Source organism: Lepus europaeus, unplaced genomic scaffold (assembly GCF_033115175.1).
Source record: "Lepus europaeus isolate LE1 unplaced genomic scaffold, mLepTim1.pri SCAFFOLD_28, whole genome shotgun sequence".
Lineage (NCBI taxonomy): Eukaryota > Metazoa > Chordata > Mammalia > Lagomorpha > Leporidae > Lepus > Lepus europaeus.
The window spans coordinates 6,744,613-6,770,334 of record NW_026909158.1 but is presented as its reverse complement, the minus strand read 5'-3'; positions in this window follow the sequence as shown (position 1 = coordinate 6,770,334).

Genomic DNA, 25,722 nt, shown 5'->3' with positions numbered 1-25,722 from the left:
CTTGTAGGGTTTCTGATGAGAAGTCTGCTGTGAGTCTAATTGGAGATCCTCTGAGAGTAATCTGACGTTTCTCTCTTGCACATTTTAGGATCTTTTCTTTATGTTTCACTGTGGTGAGTTTGATTACAATGTGTCGTGGTGAGGATCTCTTTTGGTCATGTTTATTAGGGGTTCTATAAGCTTCCTGTACTAAGATGCCTCTGTCCTTCTCCAAACCTGGGAAATTTTCTGCTAGTATCTCACTGAAAATGTCTTCTAATCCTTTCTCCCTCTCCATGCCTTCAGGAACTCCTAGAACCCGAATATTTGGTTTTTTAATAGTATCCTGTAGATTCCCGACAATATTTTTTAGATTTCTGATTTCTTCTTCTTTTCTTTGGTTTGCCTGTTTCCTTTCCTGTTCTCTGTCTTCTAAGTCTGATATTCTCTCTTCTGCTTTGCCCATTCTGTTTTTACGGCTCTCTAATGTGTTTGTCATTTGATCTATTGAGTTCTTCATTTCATTGTGGTTTTTTGTCACTATCACAGTTTCATTTCATTTTGATTCCTCCTTAATATTTCATTTTCACGAGAGAGATTTTCTATCTTGTCCATTAAGGATTTCTGTAGTTCAAGAATTTGCTTTTGAGAACTTCTTAATGTTCTTATCAATATTTTGAGGTCTGCATCTTGCATTTCTTCTATCTCATCATCTTCATAATCTTGAATTGGGGTGTCTTTTTCATTTGGGGCCGTCATGGTGTCTTCCTTGTTCTTGTTACCTCGGTTTTTGCGTTTGTTGTATGGCATGTTGGAGATATTTGGTTTCTTCACTGTGGTGTTTTTTCTTGTAACACTATGGCTCTATATTAAGTGGACTGTCTGCTTTCGGTGGAGCCTTAGAGGCTTGAGATAAGTGTGGACTGAGAGCTGTGTTTGGTTCCTCAGGGTTGAGGGTGTGTCAAAGATGACACTCCCAGGTTAGGCGTGGTAAATCTCTCTTTCTTTTTTTTTTTTTTTATTCCAAAGGGAAGTAATTCTGCACAGCTGAACGTAATTGGAGGTAGTTAGCAGGCGAATGATATACCCACAGGAGCCAGAGATCGGAAGCTCTTTCCCAAGGACCACACAGGGAATCTGTGCTGCCCTCAGGGTGGGCTCCAATTCTCCTGCAGTCTCCCACTGGGTTGCCAAGTGAGATCCTAATCTCCTGTTATTTCACCCCTCCCCCCAGAGTCAGGTCTTTCTGCTAGGCTCAGGGCCGGTGCAGACCTGAGGTCGCCCTGCTTATGACGTATGTCCAAAATGGTGCCTGCTCTTTGTCTTGCTCGCCTTTGAGAGGTGAGCGGAGAGAGAGAAACTCGTGTCCGTATCGGTCACTTTTTTTTTTCCTCTCTCTCTTCTAGTTAGCCTGGTGAGCTTTTCCCCACGGAGTTTCAAGCCTCGTTCCCACTAGTCTCCTCTTTCTGCTTGCCCGCTGGTGTCTCAGGCTATTGAGGTTCGGCTCACCTCACGTTCCAGCGCTGGTGCGTTGAGTCTGCTGCTGGTGTCGGAATAGGAAGGGAGCACATTGATAGTTCAGCAAGACACACAGGTTAATAACAGTGGAGATACTGCAGGGACAAGGAAGAGTAGGGGAAGAAACAGCAGCGGAGACAATTCTGGAAGTAGTGATTCACAGTGGACCTGCGTGGAGAGTGTGGAAGCCCAAGACTTTGCTTTTCTCCAAAACAATTTCTACTATGATTTTCTCAGTCCATTGCATACGAATTCCACACGACTTTGTCCAGATAGGCCTGGATGAAACCAGAAATATCCGGTTGTGTTTTGGCTAACTCAATCCCAGATATTGCTACAGCATCTGTGTTAGTGTTTTCTAGATATTATCGACGGACTTTATTGTGTTGAATGTCTCTTATCAGGGAACATTTCATTTTGTGCTGGGAAAGACTATTTGGTTCCACATGGAGACACCAGCTCTACACATTCGTATTTTCTAGGGAGAAAGCTAGAGGAACTGTGGCAAACATACATGATAATTCTTTTTGTATAGATGACATTTTATGCACTTGCCTAACGAAAACACTGTGCTTTTCTCCAAAACCATTTTTACTGTGATTTTCTCGGTCCATTGCATACAAACTCCACACGACTTTGTCTGGATATGACTGAAAGAAACCTGAAATATCCGGTTGTGTTTTGGCTAACTCAATCCCAGATACTGCTACAGCATCTGTGTTTGTGTTTTCTGGATATTAACGACGGACTTTATTGTGTTGAATGCTTCTTATCAGGGAACATTTCATTTTGTGACGTGAAAGACTATTTTGTTCCACATGGAGACACCAGCTCTACACATTCGTATTTCCTAGGGAGAAAGCTAGAGGAACTGTGGCAAACAAACATGATATTTCTTTTTGTATAGATGACATTTTATGCACTTGCCTATGGGAAACACTTTGCTTTTCTAAAAAACCATTTCTAATTTTTTTTCTCGGTCCATTGCATACGAATTCCACCCCACTTTGTCCGGATATGACTGGATGAAGCCAGAAATATCCTGTTGTGTTTTGGCTAATTCAATACGAAATATTGCTACAGCCTCTGTGTTTCTGATTTCTGGATATTATCGATGAACTTTATTGTTCTGATTCTTTTTATCAGGGAACATTTAATTTTATACCGTAGAAACACTAATTGGTTCCACATGGAGACACCAGCTCTACACATTCATATTTTTTAGGAAGAAAGCTAGAGGATCTGCAGCAAACAAACATGATATTTCTGTTTGTATCGATGACATTTTATGCACTTGCCTAAGGAACAAACTGTGCTTTTCTCCAAAACAATTTGTACTCTGATTTTCTCGGTCCATTGCATACGAATTCCACACCACTTTGTCCAGATATGACTGGATGAAACCAAAAATGTCTGGATGTGTTTTGGCTAACTCAATCCCAGATATTTCTACAGCCTCTGTGTTTGTGTTTTCCAGATAGTATCAACGGACTATATTGTTTTGAATGTTTTTTATCAGGGAACATTGAATTTTGTGCTGGGAAACACTAGTTGACTCCACATGGATACACCAGTTCTACACATTCGTATTTTCTACTCAGAAAACTAGAGTAACTGCGGTAAACAAACATGATAATTCTGTTTGTATAGATGACATTTTATGCAATTGCCTAACGAAAAGACTTTGCTCTGCTCCAAAACCATTTTTACTGTGATTTTCTCAGTCCATTGCATACGAATTCAACATGACTTTGTCCGGATTGGCCTGGATGAAACCAGAAATATCCGGTTGTGTTTGGCTAACTCAATCCCGGATATTGCTACAGCATCTGTGTTAGTGTTTTCTAGATATTATCGACGGACTTTATTGTGTTGAATGTTTCTTATCAGGGAACATTTCATTTTGTGCTGGGAAAGACTATTTGGTTCCACATGTAGACACAAGCTCTACACATTCGTATTTTCTAGGGAGAAAGCTGGAGGAATTGTGGCAAACAAACATGATATTTCTGCTTACATAGATGAGATTTTATGCACTTGCCTATGGAAAACACTTTGCTTTTCTCCAAAACCATTTCTATATTTTTTATCGGTCGATTGCATACAAATTCCACCCCACTTTGTCCAGATATGACTGGAGGAAACCAGAAATATCCTGTTGTGTTTTGGCCAAGTCAATACGAAATATTACTACAGCCTCTGCGTTTGTGTATTCTGGATATTACCGATGGACTTTATTGTTTTGAATATTTTTATCAGGGAACATTTCATTTTGTACCGTAGAAACACTAATTGTTTCCACATGAGGATAACAACTCTACATATTCGTATTTTCTAGGGTGAAATCTAGAGGAACTGCCACAAAAAAACATGATATTTCTGTTTTTATAGATGACATTTGTTGCACTTGCCTAACGAAAAGACTTTGCTTTTCTCCAAAACCATTTTTACTGTGATTATCACGGTCCATTGCATATGATTTCCACACCACTTTGACCGGATATGACTGCATGAAACCAGAAATATCCGGTTGAGTTTTGGCTAACTCAATCCCATATATTGCTACAGCCTCTGTGTTTGTGTTTTCCAAATATTATCAATGGACTTTATTGTTTTGAATGTATTTTATCAGGGAACATTTAATTTTGTGCTGGGAAACACTAGTTGACTCCGCATGGAGACACCAGCTCTAGATATTTGTATATTCTAGGGAGAAAGCTAGAGGAACTTCGGGCAACAACATGATATTTCTGTATATATAGATGACATTTTATGCACTTGCCTAAAGAAAAGATATTGGTTTTCCCTAAAACCATTTTTACTGAGATGATCTCGGTATATTGCATTCGATTTCCACCCCTGTTTGTCCGGATATGACTGGATGAAACTAGAAATATCCGGTTGTGTTTTAGCTAACTCATTCACAGATATTGCTACAGCCTCTGTGTTTCTATTTACCAGATATTGTCAATGGAATGTATTGTGTAGAATGTTTTTTATCAGGGAACATTTAATTTTGTGCTGGGAAACACTAGTTGACTACACATGGAGACACCAGCTCTACACATTCGTATTTTCTAGGGAGAAAGCTGGAGGAACTGTGGCAAACAAACATGATATTTCTGCTTACATAGATGACATTTTATGCACTTGCCTATGGAAAACACTTTGCTTTTCTCCAAAACCATTTCTACTTTTTTTTCTCGGTCGATTGCATACGAATTCCACCCCACTTTGTCCAGATATGACTGGATGAAACCAGAGATATCCTGTTGTGTTTTGGCCAAGTCAACACGAAATATTGCTACAGCCTCTGCGTTTGTGTATTCTGGATATTACCGATGGACTTTATTGTTTTGAATATTTTTATCAGGGAACATTTCATTTTGTACCGTAGAAACACTAACTGCTTCCACATGGAAACAACATTTCTACATATTCGTATTTTCTAGGGTGAAATCTAGAGGAACTGCCACAAACAAACATGATATTTCTGTTTTTATAGATGACATTTGTTGCACTTGCCTAACGCAAAGACTTTGCTTTTCTCCAAAACCATTTTTACTGCGATTATGTCGGTCCATTGCATATGATTTCCACACCACATTGACCGGATATGACTGCATGAAACCAGAAATATCCGGTTGAGTTTTGGCTAACTCAATCCCAGATATTGCTACAGCCTCTGTGTTTGTGTTTTCCAGATATTATCAATGGGGTTTATTGTTTTGAATGTTTTTTATCAGGGAACATTTAATTTTGTGCTGAGAAACACTAGTTGACTCCACATGGAGACACCAGTTCTACACATTCGTATTTTCTAGGGAGTAAGCTAGAGGAACCATGGCAAACAAACATGATATTTCTGCTTACATAGATGACATTTTATGCACTTGCCTAATGAAAAGACTTTGCTTTTCTCCAAAACCATTTTTATTCTGATTTTCTCGGACCATTGCATACGAATTCCACAACTCTTTTCCGGATATGCCTTGATGATACCAGAAATATCTGGTTGTGTTTTGGCTAAATCAATTTGAATTATTGTGAATGCCTCTCTGTTTGTGTTTTGTGGATATTTTCGATGGACTTAATTGTTTTGAATGTTTTTATTAGAGAACATTTAATTTTGTGCTGTAGAAACACTAATTGTTCCACATGGAGACACCAGATCTACACATTCGTATTTTCAAGGGAGAAAGCTAGAAGAACTGCGGCAAACAAACATGATATTTCTGTTTGTATAGATGACATTTTATGCACTGACCAAAGGAAAAGACTTTGCTTTTCTCCAAAACCATTTTTACTGTGATTTTCTCGGTCCATTTCATACGAATTGCACACGACTTTGTCCGGATATGACTAGATGAAACCAAAAATATCCGGTTGTGTTTTGGCTAACTCAATCAATCCCAGATATTGCTACAGCCTCTGTGTTTGTGCTTTCCATATATTATCGACGGACTTTGTTGTTTTGAGAGTTTTTTATCAGGGAACAATAAATTTTGTGCTGGGAATCACTAACTGATACCTCATGGAGACACCAGCTCTACAAATTCGTATATTCTAGGTAGAAAGCTAGAGGAAGTGCGGCAAAAAACATAACATTTCTGTTGGTATATATGAGGCACTTGCCGAGGGAAAAGACTGTGCTTTTCTCCAAAACCATTTTTACTGTGATTTTCTCAGTCCATTGCTTACGAATTCCACACCACTTTGTCCAGATATGCCTGGATGAAAATAGAAATATCCGGTTCTCATTTGGCTAACTCAATCCGAAATATTGTGAAAGACTCTGTGTTTGTGTTTTCTGGATATTATCGATGGACTTTATTGCTTTGAATATTTTTTTATCAGATAACATTTAATTTTTTGCTGAAAAACACTAGTTGATTCCAGATGGGGACAACAGCTCTCTACATTTGTATTTTCTAGGGAAAAAGCTAGAGGAACTATGGCAAACAAAAATGATATTTCTGTTTCTATAGATGACATTTAATGCACTTGGTGAAGGAAATGACTTTGCTTTTATCCAAAACCATTTTTACTCTGATTTTCTTGGTTCATTGCATACGAATTCCACACCACTTTGTCCAGCTATGACTGGACAAAACCAGAAATATACGGTTCTGTTTTGGCTAATTCAATAAGAAATATTGTCGAAATCCTCTGCGTTTGTGTTTTCTGGATAATATCCTTGGACTTTATTGTTTTGAATGTATTTTATCAGGGAACATTTAATTTTGGGCTGGGAAACACTAGTTGACTCCACATGCAGACACCAGCTCTACACATTCGTATTTTCTAGGAAGAAAGGTAGAGGAATTGCGGCAAAGATAATATTTCTGTTTGTATAGATGACAGTTTATGCACTTGCCTAACGAAAAGACTTTGCTTTTCTCCAAAACCATTTTTACTGTGATTTTCTTGGTCCATTGCATATGAATTGCACACCAGATTGTCCGCGAATGACTGGATGAAACCAGAAATATCCAGTTGTGTTTTGGCTAACTCAATCCCAGATATTGCTACAGCCTCTGTGTTTGTGTTTTACGGATATTATCGATGGACTTTATTGTTTTGAGTGTTTTTCTCAGGGAACCTTTCATTTTGTACCATAGAAACAGTAATTGGTTCCACATGGAGACACCAGCTCTACACATTTGTATTTTCTATGGAGAAATCTAGAGGAACTGCGGCAAACAAACATGATATTTCTGTTTGTATTGATGACATTTTATGTAATTGCCTAACGAAAAGACTTTACTTTTCTCGAAAACCATTTTACTGTGATTTTCTCGGTCCATTGCATACGAATTCCACCCCACTTTTTCCGGATATGCTTGGATTAAAACCTAAATATCCTGTTGTGTTTTGGCTAACGCAATCCTAAACATTGTGAAAACCTCTGTGTTTGTGTTTCCTGGATATTATCGATGGACTTTATTGTTTTGAAATTTTTAGCAGGGAACATTTAATTTTGTAGCATAGAAACACTAGTTAGTTCAACATGGAGACACCAGCTCTACACATTTGTATTTTCTAGGGAGAAAGCTAGAGGAACTGTGGCAAACAAACATGATATTTCTGTTTTTATCGATGACATTTGATGTACTGGCCGAAGGAAAAGACCGTGCTTTTCTCCAAAACCATTTTTACTGTGATTTTCTCAGTCCAATAGATAGGAATTCCACACCAGTTTGTCCGGATATGGCTGGATGAAACCAAAATTTCCGGTTGTGTTTTGGCTAACTCAATCCCAGATATTGCTACAGCTTCTGTGTTAATCTTTGCTGGATATTATAAACGGACTGCATTGTTTTGAATGTTTTTTATCAGGGAACATTTAATTTTCTGCTAGGAAACACTAATTGGTTCCACCTGGAGACACCAGCTCTACACATTCGTATTTTCTAGGCAAAAAGGTAGGGGAAATGCGGCAAACAAACATGACATTTCTCTTTCTATACATGACATTTTATGCACTTGCCTAACGAAAAGACTTTGCTTTTCTCCAAAAGCATTTTTATTGTGATTTTATCGGTCCATTTCATATGAATTCCACACCCCTTTGACCTGGTATGCCTGTATGAAAACAGAAATCTCCGGTTGTGTTTTGCCTAACTCAATCCAAAACATTGTGAAAGCCTCTGTGTTTGTGTTTTCTGGATATTATCAATGAACTTTATAGTTTTGAAATTTTTTACAAGGGAACATTTAATTTTCTACTAATTAGTTCAACATGGAGACACCAGCTCTTAACATTCGTATTTTCTATGTAGAAAACTAGCGGAACTGCGGCAAACAAACATGATATTTCTGTTTGTATAAATGACACTTTATGCACTTGCCTAATGAGAAGACTTTACTTTTCTTGAAAACCATTTTTACTGTGATTTTCTTGGTCCATTGCATATGAATTGTACACTAGTTTGTCCAGATATGACTGGATGAAACCAGAAATATCTGGTTGTGTTTTGGCTAACTCAATCCGAAATATTGTGAAAACCTCTGTGTTTCTGTTTCCCAGATATTATCAACTGACTTTATTTTTTTGAATTTTTTTATCAGGGAATGTTTAATTTTGTGCTGGGAAACACTAGTTGACTCCACATGGAGACACCAGCTCTACATATTTGTAGTTTCTAGGGAGAAACCTCGAAGACCTGTGGCAAACAAACATGATATATCTGTTTGTATAGATGACATTTTAGGCACTTACCTAAAGAAAAGACTTTCCTTTTCTCCAGAACCATATTTACTGCGATTTTCTCGGACCATGGCGTACGAATTCCACAACACTTTGTCTGGATATGAATGTATGAAACCAGAAATATCTGGTTGTGTTTTGGCAAACTCAATTCAAGATATTGCCACAGGCTCTGTGTTTGTGTTTTCTGGATATTATCAATGGAATGTATTGTTTTGAATACATTTTTTCAGGGAACATTTAATTTTGGGCTGGGAAACACAAGTTCACTCCACATGGAGAACCAGCTCTACACATTCATATTTTCTAGGAAGAAAGGTAGAGGAACTGCTGCAAAAAAACATGATATTTCTGTTTGTATAGATGACATTTTATACACTTGCCTAATGAAACGACTTTGCTTTTCTCCAAAACCATTTTTATTATGATTTTCTTGGTCCATTGCATATAAAATGCACACCAATTTGTCCAGATATGACTGGAGGAAACCAGAAATATCCGGTTGTGTTTTGGCTAACTCAATCCCAGATATTGCTACAGCCTCTGTGTTTGTGTTTTCTGGATATTATCAATGGACTGTATTGTTTTGAAGGTTTTTTTTTTATCAGGGAACATTTAATTTTGTGCTGGGAAACACTAGTTGACTACACATGGAGACACCAGCTCTACACATTTGTAATTTCTAGGGAGAAAACTAGAGGAACTACGGCAAACAAACATCATATTTCTGTATGTATAGATGACATTTTATGCACTTGCCTATGAAAAACACTTTGCTTTTCTCCAAAACCATTTTTACTGTGATTATCTCTGTCCATTGCATACAAATTCCACCCCACTTTGTCCGGATATGACCGGATGAAAACAGAAATATCCGGGTGTGTTTTGGCTAACTCAATCCAAAACATTGTGAAAAACTCAGTGTTTCTGTTTTCTGGATATTATCAATGGACTTTATTGTTTTGAAATTTTTTACAAGGGAACATTTAATTTTGTACCGTAGTAACACTAATTAGTTCAACATGGAGACACCAGCTCTACACATTCGTATTTTCCAGATAGAAAAATAGAGGTAATGCGGCAAACAAATATGATATTTCTGTTGGTATAGATGACATTTTATGTACTTGCCTAACGAAAAAACTTTACTTTTCTCGAAAACCATTTTTACTGTGATTTTCTTAGTCCATCGCATATTAATTGCACACCAGCTTGTCCGGATATGACTGGAGGAAACCAGAAATATCTGGTTGTGTTTTGGCTAACTCAATCCTAGATATTGCTACGAATTCCACAGGAGTTTGTCCGGATATGCCTGGATGAAACCAGAAGTATCCGGTTGTGTTTTGGCTAAAGGAATTTCAATTATTGTGAATGCCTCTGTGTTTGTGTTTTCGGGATATTTTCGATGGACTTTATTGTTTTGAATGTTTTTATTAGAGAACATTTAAATTTGTACCGTAGAAACACTAATTGTTCCACATGTAGACACCAGATCTACACATTCGTATTTTCTAGGGAGAAAGCTAGAGGAACTGCGGCAAAAAACATCATATTTCTGTTTGTATAGATGACATTTTATGCACTTGCCTAACAAAAAGACTTTGCTTTCCTGCAAAACCATCTTTACTGTGATTTTCTCGGTCCATTGCATACGAATTCCACACCACTTTGTCCGGATATGACTGGATGAAACCATGAATATCCGGTTGTGTTTTGGCTAACTCAATCCCAGATATTCCTACAGACTCTGTTTATGTGCTTTCCGGATATTATCAACGGACTTTATTGTTATGAATGATTTTATCATGGAACATTTCATTTTGTGCCGGGAAACACTAATTGTTAACACATGGAGTCACTAGTTCTATATATTCATATATTCTAGGCAGAAAGTTAGAGGAACTGCGGCCAACAAACATGACATTTCTGTTTGTATAGATGACATTTTATGCACTTGCCTTAAAAAAAGACTTTGCTTTTCTCAAAAACCATTATTACTAAGATTTTCTCGATGCATTGCATACGGATTCCACACCACTTTGTCCGGATATGACTGGATGAAACCAGAAATATCCGGTTGTGTTTTGGCTAACTGAAACCCAGATATTGCTACAGGCTCTGTGTTTGTGTTTTCTGGATATTATCAACGGACTTTATTGTGTTGAATGTTTTTTATCAGGGAACATTTAATTTTGTGCTGGGAAAGACTAATTTGTTCCACATGTAGATACCAGATCTATACATTCGTAATTTCTAGGGAGAAAACTAGAGGAACTATGGCAAACAAACATCATATTTCTATTTTTATAGATGACATTTTATGCACTTGCCTAACGAAAAGACTTGCTTTTCTCCTAAACCATTTTTACTGTGATTTTCTCTGTCCATTGCATACGAATTCCACACCACTTTGTCCGGATATGACTGGATGAAACCAGAAATATCCAGTTGTGTTTTGGCTAAGTCAATGCAAAATATTGCTACACACTCTGTGTTTGTGTTTTTTGGATATTATTTATGGACTTTATTGTTTTGAATGTTTTTATCAGGGACCATTTCATTTTGACCATAGAAACACTAATTGGCTCCACATTAGACACCAGCTCTACATATTCATATTTTCTAGGGAGAAAGCTAGAGGAACTGCGGCAAACAAACATGATATTTCTGTTTGTATAGATGACATTTTATGCACTGGCCTAATGAAAAGACTTTGCTTTTCTCCAAAACCATTTTTATTGTGATGTTTTCGGTCCGTTACATACGAATTCCACACGACTTTGTCTGGGTATGCCTGGATGGAAGCAGAAATATCCGGTTGTGTTTTGGCTAAGTCAATCCGAAATATTGTGAAAGCCTCTGTGTTTGGGTTTTCCGGATATTATCGATGGACATTATTGTTTTGAATGTTTCTGATAAGGGAACATTTAATTCTGTACCGTAGAAACATTAAGTGGTTCCACATGGAGACACCAGCTCTACACATTCTTATTTTTGAGGGAGAAAGATACCGGAACTGCGGCAAACAAACATGACATTTCTGTTTGTATAAATGACATTTTTTGCAATTGCCAAAGGAAAAGACATTGCTTTTCTCCAAAACCATTTTTACTGTGATTTTCTCTGTCCATTGCATACGAATTCCATACCACTTTGTCGGGATATGACTGGATGAAACCAGAAATATCCGGTTGTGTTTTTGCTAACTCAATCCCAGATATTGCTACAGCCTCTGTGTTTTTGTTTACCGGATATTATCAACGGACTGTATTGTGTTAAATGTTTTTTATCAGGGAATATTTCATTTTGTGCTGTGAAAGACTACTTGGTTCCACATGGTGACACCAGCTCTACACATTCGTAATTTCTGGGGAGAAAGCTAGAGAAACTACCACAAACAAACATCATATTTCTGTTTGTGTAGATGACATTTCATGCACTTGCCTAACGAAAAGACTTGCTTTTCTCCAAAACCTTTTTTCCTGTGATTATCTCGGTCCATGGCATATGAATTCCACACCACTTTGTCCGGATGACTGGACCAGAAATATCCGGTTGTGTTTTGGCTAACTCAGTCCCAAATATTGTGAAAGCCTCTGTGTTTGTGTTACTGGATATTATCAATGGGCTTTACTGTTTTGAAAGTTTTTATCAGGTAACACTTAATTTTGTGCTGGGAAACACTAATTGGTTACACATGGAGACACCATCTCTACACATTCGTATTTTCTAGGGAGTAAGCTAGAGGAACTGCGGCAAACAAACATGATATTTCTGTTTGTATCGATGATATTTTATGCACTTGCCTAACGAAAAGACTTGCTTTTCTCCAAAACCATTTTTACTGTGATTTTCTTGGTCCATTGCATAGGAATTCCACACCACGTTGACCGCATATGACTGGATGAAACCCGAAATATCTAGTTTTTTTTTTTTTTTCTAGTTGAATCCCAGATATTGCTACAACCTGCGTTGGTGTTTTCTGGATATTATCAATGGACTTTATTGTTTTGAATGTTTTTTTATCAGGGAACATTTAATTTTATACTGGGAAACACTATTTGATTCCACATGGAGACACCAGCTCTACACATTCGTATATTCTAGGGAGAAAGCTAGAGGAACTGCGGCCAACAAACATGATATTTCTGTTTGTATCGATGACATTTTATTCACTTCCCTACCGAAAACACTTTGCTTTTCTCCAGAATCACTTTTACTGTGATTATCTGGTCCATGGCATATGAATTCCATACCACTTTGTCCGGATATGACTGGATGAAACCAGAAATATCCGGTTGTGTTTTGACTAACTGAATCCCAGATATTGCTACAGGCTCTGTGTTCCTGTTTTCCAGATATTATCAACGGACTTTATTGTTTTGAATGTTTTTATCAGGGGAAATTTATTTTGGACTTTACATCACTAATTGGTTCCACTATGAGACCCCTGCTCTACACATTCGTATTTTCTAGGGAGAAAGCTAGTGGAACTGAGGCAAACAAACATGATATTTCTGTTTGTATGCATGACATTTTATGCAATGGCCTGACAAAAAGACTTTGCATTTCTCCAAAATTATTTTTACTGTGATATTCTCATTCCATTGCATATGAATTCCACACCAGTTTGAGCGGATATGACCGGATGAAACCAGAAATATCCGGTTGTGTTTTGGCTAACTCAATCCCAGATATTGCTACAGCCTCTATGTTTGTGTTCTCAGGATATTCTCAATGGACTTAATTGTTTTGAATGTTTTTATCCGGGAACATTTAATTTTGTACCGTAGAAACACTAATTGTTTCAACATGGAGACACCAGCTCTACACATTTGTATTTTCTAGGGAGAAAGCTAGAGGAACTGAGGCAAACAATGATGATATTTCTATTTGAATGGATGACATTTTATGCACTGCCCGAAATAAAAGACTTTGCTTTTCTCCAAACCCGTATTTACTGTGATTTTCCCGGTCCATTGCATATGAATTCCATGCCAGTTTCTCCGGATATGACTGGATGAAACCAGAAATATCCAGTTATGTTTTGGCTAACTCAATCCCAGGTATTGATACAGCTTCTGTATTTGTGTTTTCCGGATAGTAACAACAGACTTTACTGTTTTGAATGTTGTTTATCAGGGAACATTTAATTTTGTGCTGGAAAACACTAGTTGATTCCACATGGAGACACCAGCTCTACACATTCGTATTTTCTAGGGAGAAAGCTAGAGAAACTGCGGCAAACAAACAAGATAGTTCTGCTTGTATACATGACATTTTATGCACTTGCCTTATGAAAAGACTTTGCTTTTCTCCACATACATTTTTATAGTGATTTTCTCTTTCCGTTGCATATGAATTCCAAACACTTTGTCCGGATATGACTGGAAGAAACCAGAAATATCCGGTTGTGTTTTGGCTAACTGAATCCCAGATATTTCTACAGGCTCTCTGTTTGTGTTTACAGGATATTGTTAAAGGACTTCATTGTTTTGAATGTTTTTATCAGGGAACATTTAATTGCGCTGGGAAACACTAATTGGTTCCACATGGAGACACCAGCTCTACACATTCGGATATTTTCTAGGGAGGAAGCTAGAGGAACTGTGGCAAACAAACATGATATTTCTGCTTGTATAGATGACATTTTATGCACTTGCCTAACGAAAAGACTTTGCTTTTCTCCAAAACCATTTTTACTGCGATTTTCTCGGTCCATTGCATAGGAATTCCACACCAGTTTGTCTGGATATGACTGGATGAAACCAGAAGTATCCGGTTGTGTTTTGGCTAACTCAATTCCCAGATATTGCTACATGCTCTGTGTTTGTGATTTCTGGAAATTATCAATGGACTTTATTGTTTTGAATATTTTTTATCAGGGAACATTTTATTTTTTGCTAGGAATCACTAACTGGTTCCACATGGAGACTCCAGATCTACATATTCAGAATTCCTAGGGAGCAAGCTAGAGGAACTGCGGCAAACAAACATGATATTTCTGTTTGTATAGATGACATTTTATGCACTTGCCTAACGAAAAGACTTTGCTTTTCTCCAAAACCATTTGTACTATGATTTTCTTGGTCAATTGCATACGAATTCCACACTAGTTTGTCTGTATATGACTGGATAAAGCCAGAAATATCCGGTTTCGTTTTGGCTAACTCAATCCCAGATATTGCTTCAGCCTCTGTGTTTGTTTTTTCTGTATACTGTCAATGGACTTTATTGTTTTGAATGTTTTTAGCGGGGAACATTTTATTTTGAGCTTGGATACAGTAATTGGTTCCACATTGAGACACCAGCACTACATATTCGTATTTTCAAGGGAGAAAGCTAGAGGAACTGCGGCACACAAACATGATATTACTGTTTCTATAGATGACATTTTATGCACTTGCCTAACAAAAAGACTTGCTTTTCTCCAAAAGCATTTGTACTGTGATTTTCTAGGTCCATTGCATACGAATTCCAAACCACTTTGTCCGGATATCACTGGATGAAACCAGAAATATCTGGTTGTGTTTTGGCTAACTCAAACCGAAATATTGTGAAAGCCTCTGTGTTTGTGTTTTCTGGATATTAGCGATGGACTTTAATGTTTTGAATGTTTTTATCAGGGAACATTTAATTTTGTACCATTGAAACACTAATTGGTTCATCATGGGAACACCAGCTCTACACATTCGTATTTTCTAGGGAGAAAGCTAGAGGAACTGCTGCAAACAAACATGATATTTCTGTTTGTATCGTTGACATTTTATGCACTTGCCTAACGAAAAGACTTTGCTTTTCTCCAGAACCATTATTACTCTGATTTTTTCGGTCCCTTGCATACGAATTCCAAACCAGTATGTCCGGATATGACTGGATGAATCCAGAAATATCCGGTTTTGTTTTGGCTAACTCAATCCCTGATATTGCTACAGCCTCTGTGTTGGTTTTTTCTGCATACTATCAATGGACTTTATTGTTTTGAATGATTTTTAACGGGGAACATTTTGTTTTGATCTAGGATACAGTAATTGGTTCCACATGGAGACACCAGATCTACATATTCATATTTTCAAGGGAGAAAGATAGAGGAACTGCAGGAAACAAACCTGATATTTCTGTTGTACAGATGACATTTTATGCACTACCTAACGAAAAGACTGCTTTTCTCCAAAACCATTTGTACTGTGATTTTCTCAGTCCCTTGCATACGAATTCCACACCAGTTTGTGCGGATATGACTGGATGAAACCAGAAATGTCCGGATGTGTTTTGGCTAACTCAAACGGAAATATTGTGAAAGCCTCTGTATTTGTGTTTTCTGGATATTATCGATGGACTTTATTGTTTTGAATGTGTTTATCAGGCAACATATAATTTTGTACCATTGAATCACTAATTGGTTCATCATGGGGACACCAGCTCTACACATTCGTATTTTCTAGGGAGAAACCTAGAGTAATTGCGGCAAAGAAACATGATATTTCTGTTTGTATCGATGACATTTTATGCACTTGCCTAACGAAAAGACTTTGCTCTTCTCCAAAAGCATTTCTACTGTGATTTTCTCGATTCATTGCATACAAATTCCACACCAGTTTGTCCCGATATGACTGGATGAAAACAGAAATATCCGGTTGTGTTTTGGCTAACTCAAACCGAAATATTGTGAAAGCCTCTGTGTTTGTGTTTTCTGGATATAATTGATGGACTTTATTGTTTTGAATGCTGTTCATCAGGGATAATTTAATTTTGTACCTTTGAAACACTAATTGGTTCATCATGGGAACACCAGCTCTACACATTCATATTTTCTAGGGAGAAAACTAGAGGAACTGTGGCAAAGAAACATGATATTTCTGTTTGTCTAGATGACATTTTATGCACTTGCCTATCGAAAAGACTTTGCTTTTCTCCAAAACCATTTGTACTGTGATTTTCTCGGTCCATTGCATACGAATTCCACAGCACGTTGTCCTGATATGACTGGATGAACCCGGAAATATCCGGTTTTGTTTGGCTAACTCAATCCCAGATATTGCTACAGACTCTGTGTTTGTTTTTTTCTGCATATTATCAATGGACTTTATGGTTTTGAATGCTTTTTATCGGGGAATATTTTATTTTGAGCTTGGAAACAGTAATTGGTTCCACATGGAGACACCAGCTCTACATATTCATATTTTCAAGTGAGAAAGGTAGAGGAACTGCAGCAAACAAACATGATGTTTCTGTTTCTATAGATGGCATTTTATGCACTTGCCTAAGGAAAAGACTTTGCTTTTCTCCAAAACCATTTTTACGGTGATTTTCTCGGTCCATTGCATACGAATTCCACACCAGTTTGTCCGGATATGACTGGATGAAACCGGAAATATCCGGTTTTGTTTGGATAACTCAATCCCAGATAGTGCTACAGCCTTTGTGTTTGTGTATTCCTGATATTATCCACAGACTTTATTGTTTTGAATGTTTTTTTATCAGGGAACATTTAATTTTAAACTGCAAAACACTAATTGTTTCCACATGGAGACACCAGCTCTACACATTCGTATTTTCTAGGGAGAAAGCTAGAGGAACTGCGGCAAACAAACATGATATTTCTGTTTGTATCGATGACATTTTATGCACTTGACTAACAAAAAGACTTTGCTTTTCTCCAAAAATAATTGTACTGTCATTTTCTCGGTCTATTGCATCTGAATTCAACAGGAGTTTGTCCGGATATAAATGGATGAAACCGTAAATATCCGGTTTTGTTTTGGCTAACTCAATTCCAGATATTGCTACAGCCTGTATGTTTGTTTTTTTGGATACTATCAATGGACTTTATTGTTTTGAATGTTTTTTATCAGGGATCATTTAATTTTGTACCTTTGAAACACTAATTGGTTCATCATGGGAACACCAGCTCTACACATTCATATTTTCTAGGGAGAAAGCTAGATGAACTGTGGCAAAGAAACATGATATTTCTGTTTGTCTAGATGACATTTTATGCACTTGCCTATCGAAAAGACTTTGCTTTTCTCCAAAACCATTTGTACTGTGATTTTCTCGGTCCATTGCATACGAATTCCACAGCACGTTGTCCTGATATGACTGGATGAACCCGGAAATATCCGGTTTTGTTTGGCTAACTCAATCCCAGATATTGCTACAGACTCTGTGTTTGTTTTTTCTGCATATTATCAATGGACTTTATGGTTTTGAATGCTTTTTATCGGGGAACATTTTATTTTGAGCTTGGAAACAGTAATTGGTTCCACATGGAGACACCAGCTCTACATATTCATATTTTCAAGTGAGAAAGGTAGAGGAACTGCAGCAAACAAACATGATGTTTCTGTTTCTATAGATGGCATTTTATGCACTTGCCTAAGGAAAAGACTTTGCTTTTCTCCAAAACCATTTTTACGGTGATTTTCTCGGTCCATTGCATACGAATTCCACACCAGTTTGTCCGGATATGACTGGATGAAACCGGAAATATCCGGTTTTGTTTGGATAACTCAATCCCAGATAGTGCTACAGCCTTTGTGTTTGTGTATTCCTGATATTATCCACAGACTTTATTGTTTTGAATGTTTTTTTATCAGGGAACATTTAATTTTAAACTGCAAAACACTAATTGTTTCCACATGGAGACACCAGCTCTACACATTCGTATTTTCTAGGGAGAAAGCTAGAGGAACTGCGGCAAACAAACATGATATTTCTGTTTGTATCGATGACATTTTATGCACTTGACTAACAAAAAGACTTTGCTTTTCTCCAAAAATAATTGTACTGTCATTTTCTCGGTCTATTGCATCTGAATTCAACAGGAGTTTGTCCGGATATAAATGGATGAAACCGTAAATATCCGGTTTTGTTTTGGCTAACTCAATTCCAGATATTGCTACAGCCTGTATGTTTGTTTTTTTGGATACTATCAATGGACTTTATTGTTTTGAATGTTTTTTATCAGGGATCATTTAATTTTGTACCTTTGAAACACTAATTGGTTCATCAGGGGAACACCAGCTCTACACATTCATATTTTCTAGGGAGAAAGCTAGATGAACTGTGGCAAAGAAACATGATATTTCTGTTTGTCTAGATGACATTTTATGCACTTGCCTATCGAAAAGACTTTGCTTTTCTCCAAAACCATTTGTACTGTGATTTTCTCGGTCCATTGCATACGAATTCCACAGCACGTTGTCCTGATATGACTGGATGAACCCGGAAATATCCGGTTTTGTTTGGCTAACTCAATCCCAGATATTGCTACAGACTCTGTGTTTGTTTTTTCTGCATATTATCAATGGACTTTATGGTTTTGAATGCTTTTTATCGGGGAACATTTTATTTTGAGCTTGGAAACAGTAATTGGTTCCACATGGAGACACCAGCTCTACATATTCATATTTTCAAGTGAGAAAGGTAGAGGAACTGCAGCAAACAAACATGATGTTTCTGTTTCTATAGATGGCATTTTATGCACTTGCCTAAGGAAAAGACTTTGCTTTTCTCCAAAACCATTTTTACGGTGATTTTCTCGGTCCATTGCATACGAATTCCACACCAGTTTGTCCGGATATGACTGGATGAAACCGGAAATATCCGGTTTTGTTTGGATAACTCAATCCCAGATAGTGCTACAGCCTTTGTGTTTGTGTATTCCTGATATTATCCACAGACTTTATTGTTTTGAATGTTTTTTTATCAGGGAACATTTAATTTTAAACTGCAAAACACTAATTGTTTCCACATGGAGACACCAGCTCTACACATTCGTATTTTCTAGGGAGAAAGCTAGAGGAACTGCGGCAAACAAACATGATATTTCTGTTTGTATCGATGACATTTTATGCACTTGACTAACAAAAAGACTTTGCTTTTCTCCAAAAATAATTGTACTGTCATTTTCTCGGTCTATTGCATCTGAATTCAACAGGAGTTTGTCCGGATATAAATGGATGAAACCGTAAATATCCGGTTTTGTTTTGGCTAACTCAATTCCAGATATTTCTACAGCCTGTATGTTTGTTTTTTTGGATACTATCAATGGACTTTATTGTTTTGAATGTTTTTTATCAGGGATCATTTAATTTTGTACCTTTGAAACACTAATTGGTTCATCATGGGAACACCAGCTCTACACATTCATATTTTCTAGGGAGAAAGCTAGAGGAACTGTGGCAATCAAACATGATATTTCTGTTTGTCTAGATGACATTTTATGCACTTGCCTATCGAAAAGACTTTGCTTTTCTCCAAAACCATTTGTACTGTGATTTTCTCGGTCCATTGCATACAAATTCCACAGCACGTTGTCCTGATATGACTGGATGAACCCGGAAATATCCGGTTTTGTTTGGCTAACTCAATCCCAGATATTGCTACAGACTCTGTGTTTGTTTTTTCTGCATATTATCAATGGACTTTATGGTTTTGAATGCTTTTTATCGGGGAACATTTTATTTTGAGCTTGGAAACAGTAATTGGTTCCACATGGAGACACCAGCTCTACATATTCATATTTTCAAGTGAGAAAGGTAGAGGAACTGCAGCAAACAAACATGATATTTCTGTTTCTATAGATGACATTTTATGCACTTGCCTAAGGAAAAGACTTTGCTTTTCTCCAAAACCATTTTTACGGTGATTTTCTCGGTCCATTGCATACGAATTCCACACCAGTTTGTCCGGATATGACTGGATGAAACCGTAAATATCCGGTTTTGTTTGGATAACTCAATCCCAGATAGTGCTACAGCCTTTGTGTTTGTGTATTCCTGATATAATCCACAGACTTTATTGTTTTGAATGTTTTTTTATCAGGGAACATTTAATTTTAAACTGCAAAACACTAATTGTTTCCACATGGGGACACCAGCTCTACACATTCGTATTTTCTAGGGAGAAAGCTAGAGGAACTGCGGCAAACAAACATGATATTTCTGTTTTTATAGATGACATTTTATGCACTTGACTAACGTAAAGACTTTGCTTTTCTCCAAAACCATTTGTACTGTGATTTCCTCAGTCCATTGCATACAAATTCCAGACGATTTTGTCCGGATATGACTGGATGAAACCAGAGATATCTGCTTGTGTTTTGACTAACTCCATCTGAAATATTGCTACAGCCTCTGTGTTTGTGTATTCCTGATATTATCCACAGACTTTATTGTTTGAATGTTTTTTATCAGGGAACATTTAATTTTGTACCGTTGAAACACTAATTGTTTCCACATGGAGACACCAGCTCTACACATTCGTAATTTCTTTTTTTTTATTAAACTTTTATTTAATGAATATAAATTTCCATAGTACAGCTCATGGGTTACAATGGGTTCCCTCTCCCAAAACTTCCCTCCCACCCACAACCCTCCCCTTTCCCGCTCCCTCTCCCCTTCCAATCACATCATGATATATTTTCAATTCTCTTTATATACAAAAGATCAGTTTAGTATAAATTAGGTAACGATTTCAACAGTTTGCCCCATATAGCAACACAAAGTGAAAAAAAAATACTGTTGGAGTACTAGTTATAGCATTAAATAAGAATGTATAGCACATTAAAGGCAGAGATCCTACATAATATTTTTTAAATTAATTAATTTTCTATGCCATTTCCAATTTAACACCAGTTTTTTTTTCATTTCCAATTATCTTTATATACAGAAGATCGATTCAGTATATAATTAGTAAAGATCTCATCAGTTTGTACCCATGCAGAAACACAAAGTGTAAAAATACTGTTTCAGGACTAATTAAAGCATCACTGCACATTAGACGACACATTAAGGACAGATCCCACATGGGATGTAAGTACACAGTGACTCCTGTTGCTGACTTAACAATTTGACACTCTTGTTCATGGCGTCAGTAATTACATTCATAATTTCTACGGAGAAACCTATAGGAATTGCGGCAAACAAACATGATATTTCTGTTTCTATAGCTGACATTTTATGCACTTGCCTAACGAAAAGACTTTGCTTTTCTCCAAAACATTTGTACTGTGATTTTCTCGGTCCATTACATACGAATTCCACACCACTTTGTCCGGATATGACTGGATGAAACCAGAAATATCTGGTTGTCTTTTTCCTAACTCAATCGAGGATATAGCTAGAGCCACTGTGTTAGTGTATTCCTGATATTATCCACGGACTTTATTTTTTTGAATGTTTTTTTCAGGGAACATTTAATTTTAAACTGCAAAACACTAATTGTTTCCACATGGAGACACCAGCTCTACATATTCTTATTTTCTAGGGAGAAAACTAGAGGAACTGCGGCAAAAAAACATGATATTTCTGTTTGTATAGATGACATTTTATGCTCTTGCCTAACGCAAATACTTTGCTTTTCTCCAAAACCAATTGTACTGTGGTTTTCTCATACCATTGCATATGAATTCCAGAGGAGTTTTCCGGATATGATGGAATGAAACAGGAAAAATCCGGTTTTGTTTTGGCTAACTCAATCCCAGATATTACTTCAGCCTCTGTGATTGTTTTTTCTGGATACTATCAATGGACTTTATTGTTTTGAATGCTTTTTATCGGGGAACATTTTATTTTGAGCTTGGATACAGTAATTGGTTCCACATGGAGACACCAGATCTATACATTCGTATTTTCTAGGGAGAAAGCTAGAGGAACTGCGGCAAACAAACATGATATTTCTGTTTGTATCGATGACATTTTATGCACTTGCCTAAAAAAAAGACTTTGCTTTTCTCCAAAACCATTTGTACTGTGATTTTCTCGGTCTCTTGCATACGAATTCCACACCAGTTTGTCCGGATATGACTGGATGAAACCAGAAATGTCCGGTTGTGTTTTGGCTAACTCTAACCGAATTATTGTGGAAGACTCTGTGTTTGTTTTTTCTGGATATTATTGATGGACTTTATTGTTTTGAATGTTTTATCAGGCAACATTTAATTTTGTATCCTGGAATCACTAATTGGTTCATCATGGCGAAACCAGCTCTACACTTTTGTATTTTCTAGGGAGAAAGCTAGTAGAAGTGCGGCAAACAAACATGATATTTCTGTTTGTATCGATGACATTTTATGCACTTGCCTAACGAAAAGACTTTGCTTTTCTCCAAAACCATTTTTACTGTGATTTTCTTGGTCCATTGCATACAAATTCCACACCAGTTTGTCCGGATATGACTGAATGAAACCTGAAATATCCGGTTGTGTTTTGGCTAACTCAATACGAAATATTGCTACAGCCTCTGTGTTTGTGTTTTCTAAATATTATCGATGGGCTTTATTGTTTTGAATTCTCTTTATTGGGGATCATTTCATTTTGTACCGTTGAAACACTAACTGGTTCATCATGGGAACACCAGCTCTACACATTCGTATTTTCTAGGGAGAAAGCTAGAGGAACTGCTGCAAACAAACATGATACTTCTGTTTGTATAGATGACATTTTATGCACTTGCCTAACGAAAAGACTTTGCTTTTCTCCAGAACCATTTTTACTCTGATTTTTTCGGTCCCTTGCATACGAATTCCAAACCACTTTGTCCGGATATGACTGGATGAAACCAGAAATATATGGTTGTGTTTTGGCTAACACAAACTGAAATATTGTGAAAGACTCTGTGTTTGTGTTTTCTGGATATTTTTGATGGACTTTATTGTTTTGAAAGTTTTTTATCAGGGAACATTTAATTTTAAACTGCAAAACACTAATTGTTTCCACATGGAGATACCAGCTCTACACATTCCTATTTTCTAGGGAGAAAGCTAGAGGAACTGCGGCAAAGAACCATGATATTTCTGTTTGTCTAGATGACATTTTATGCACTTGCCTAAAAAAAAGACTTTGCTTTTCTCCAAAACCATTTGTACTGTGATTTTCTCGGTACCTTGCATACGAATTCCACATTCCTTTTTCCGGATATGACTGGATGAAACCAGAAATATCCGATTGTGTTTTGGCTAACTCAAACCGAAATATTGTGAAAGCCTCTGTGTTTGTGTTTTCTTGATATTATCGATGGACTTTATTGTTTTGAATGACTTTAACAGGCAACATTTAATTTTGTACCGTTGAATCACTAATTGGTTCATCATGGCAACTCCACCTCTACAATTTCGTATTTTCTAGGGAGAAACCTAGAGGAACTGCGGCAAAGAAACATGATATTTCTGTTTGTATAGATGACATTTTATGCACTTTCCTAACGAAAAGACTTTGCTTTTCTCGAAAACCATTTGTACTGTGATTTTCTTGACCGTTGCATACGAATTCCACACAAATTTGTCAGGATATGACTGGATGAAAACAGAAATATCCGGTTGTGTTTTGGCTAACTCAATATGAAATATTGCTAAAGCCTCTGTGTTTTTGTTTTCTAAATATTATCGATGGACTTTATTGTTTTGAATGCTGTTTATCAGGGATCATTTAATTTTGGACCGTTGAAACACTAATTGGTTCATCACGGGAACACCAGCTCCACACATTCGTATTTTCTAGGGAGAAAGCTAGAGGAACTGCGGCAAACAAACATGATATTTCTGTTTGTATAGATGACATTTTATGCACTTGCCTATGGAAAAGACTTTGCTTTTCTCCAAAACCATTACTACTGTGATTTTCTCGGTCCATTGCATACGAATTCCACAGCATGTTGTCCTGATATGACTGGATGAACCCGGAAATATCCGGTTTTGTTTGGCTAACTCAATCCCAGATATTGCTACAGACTCTGTGTTTGTTTTTTCTGGATACTATCAATGGACTTTATGGTTTTGAATGCTTTTTATCGGGGAACATTTTATTATTGAGCTTGGATACAGTAATTGGTTCCACATGGAGACACCAGCTCTACATATTCATATTTTCTACGGAGAAAGCTAGAGGAACTGCGGCAAACAAACATGATATTACTGTTTCTATAGATGACATTTTATGCACTTGCCTAACAAAAAGACTTGCTTTTCTCCAAAAGCATTTGTACTGTGATTTTCTCGGTCCATTGCATACGAATTCCAAACCACTTTGTCCGGATATCACTGGATGAAACAAGAAATATCCGGTTGTGTTTTGGCTAACTCAAACCGAAATATTGTGAAAGCCTCTGTGTTTGTGTTTTCTGGATAATAGCGATGGACTTTAATGTTTTGAATGTTTTTATCAGGGAACATTTAATTTTGTACCGTTGAAACTCTAATTGGTTTATCATGGGAACACCAGCTCTACACATTCGTATTCTCTAGGGAGAAAGCTAGAGGAACTGTGGCAAACAAATATGATATTTCTGTTTGTATCGATGACATTTTATGCACTTGCCTAACAAAAAGACTTTGCTTTTCTCCAAAGCCATTTGTACTGTGATTTTCTCGGTTTGTGTATTCCTGATATTATCCACAGACTTTATTGTTTTGAGTGTTTTTTTATCAGGGAACATTTAATTTTAAACTGCAAAACATTAATTGTTTCCACATGGAGACACCAGCTGAACGTATTCGTATGTTCTAGGGAGAAAGCTAGAGGAACTGCGGCAAACAAACATGATATTTGCATTTGTATCGATGACATTTTATGCACTTACCTAAAGAAAAGACTTTGCTTCTCTCCAAACTATTTTTACTGTGATTTTCTCGGTCCATTGCATATGAATTCCACACCACTTTGTCCGGATATGACTGGATGAAACCAGAAATATCCGGTTTTGTTTTGGCTAACTCAATCCCAGATATTGCTTCAGCCTCTGTGTTTGTTTTTTCTGTATACTGTCAATGGACTTTATTGTTTTGAATGCTTTTTAGCGGGGAACATTTTATTTTGAGCTTGGATACAGTAATTAGTTCCACATGGAGACACCAGCACTACATATTCGTATTTTCTAGGGAGAAAGCTAGAGGAACTGCGGCAAACAAACATGATATTACTGTTTCTATAGCTGACATTTTATGCACTTGCCTAACGAAAAGACTTTGCTTTTCTCCAAAACCATTTGTCCTGTGATTTTCTCGGTCCATT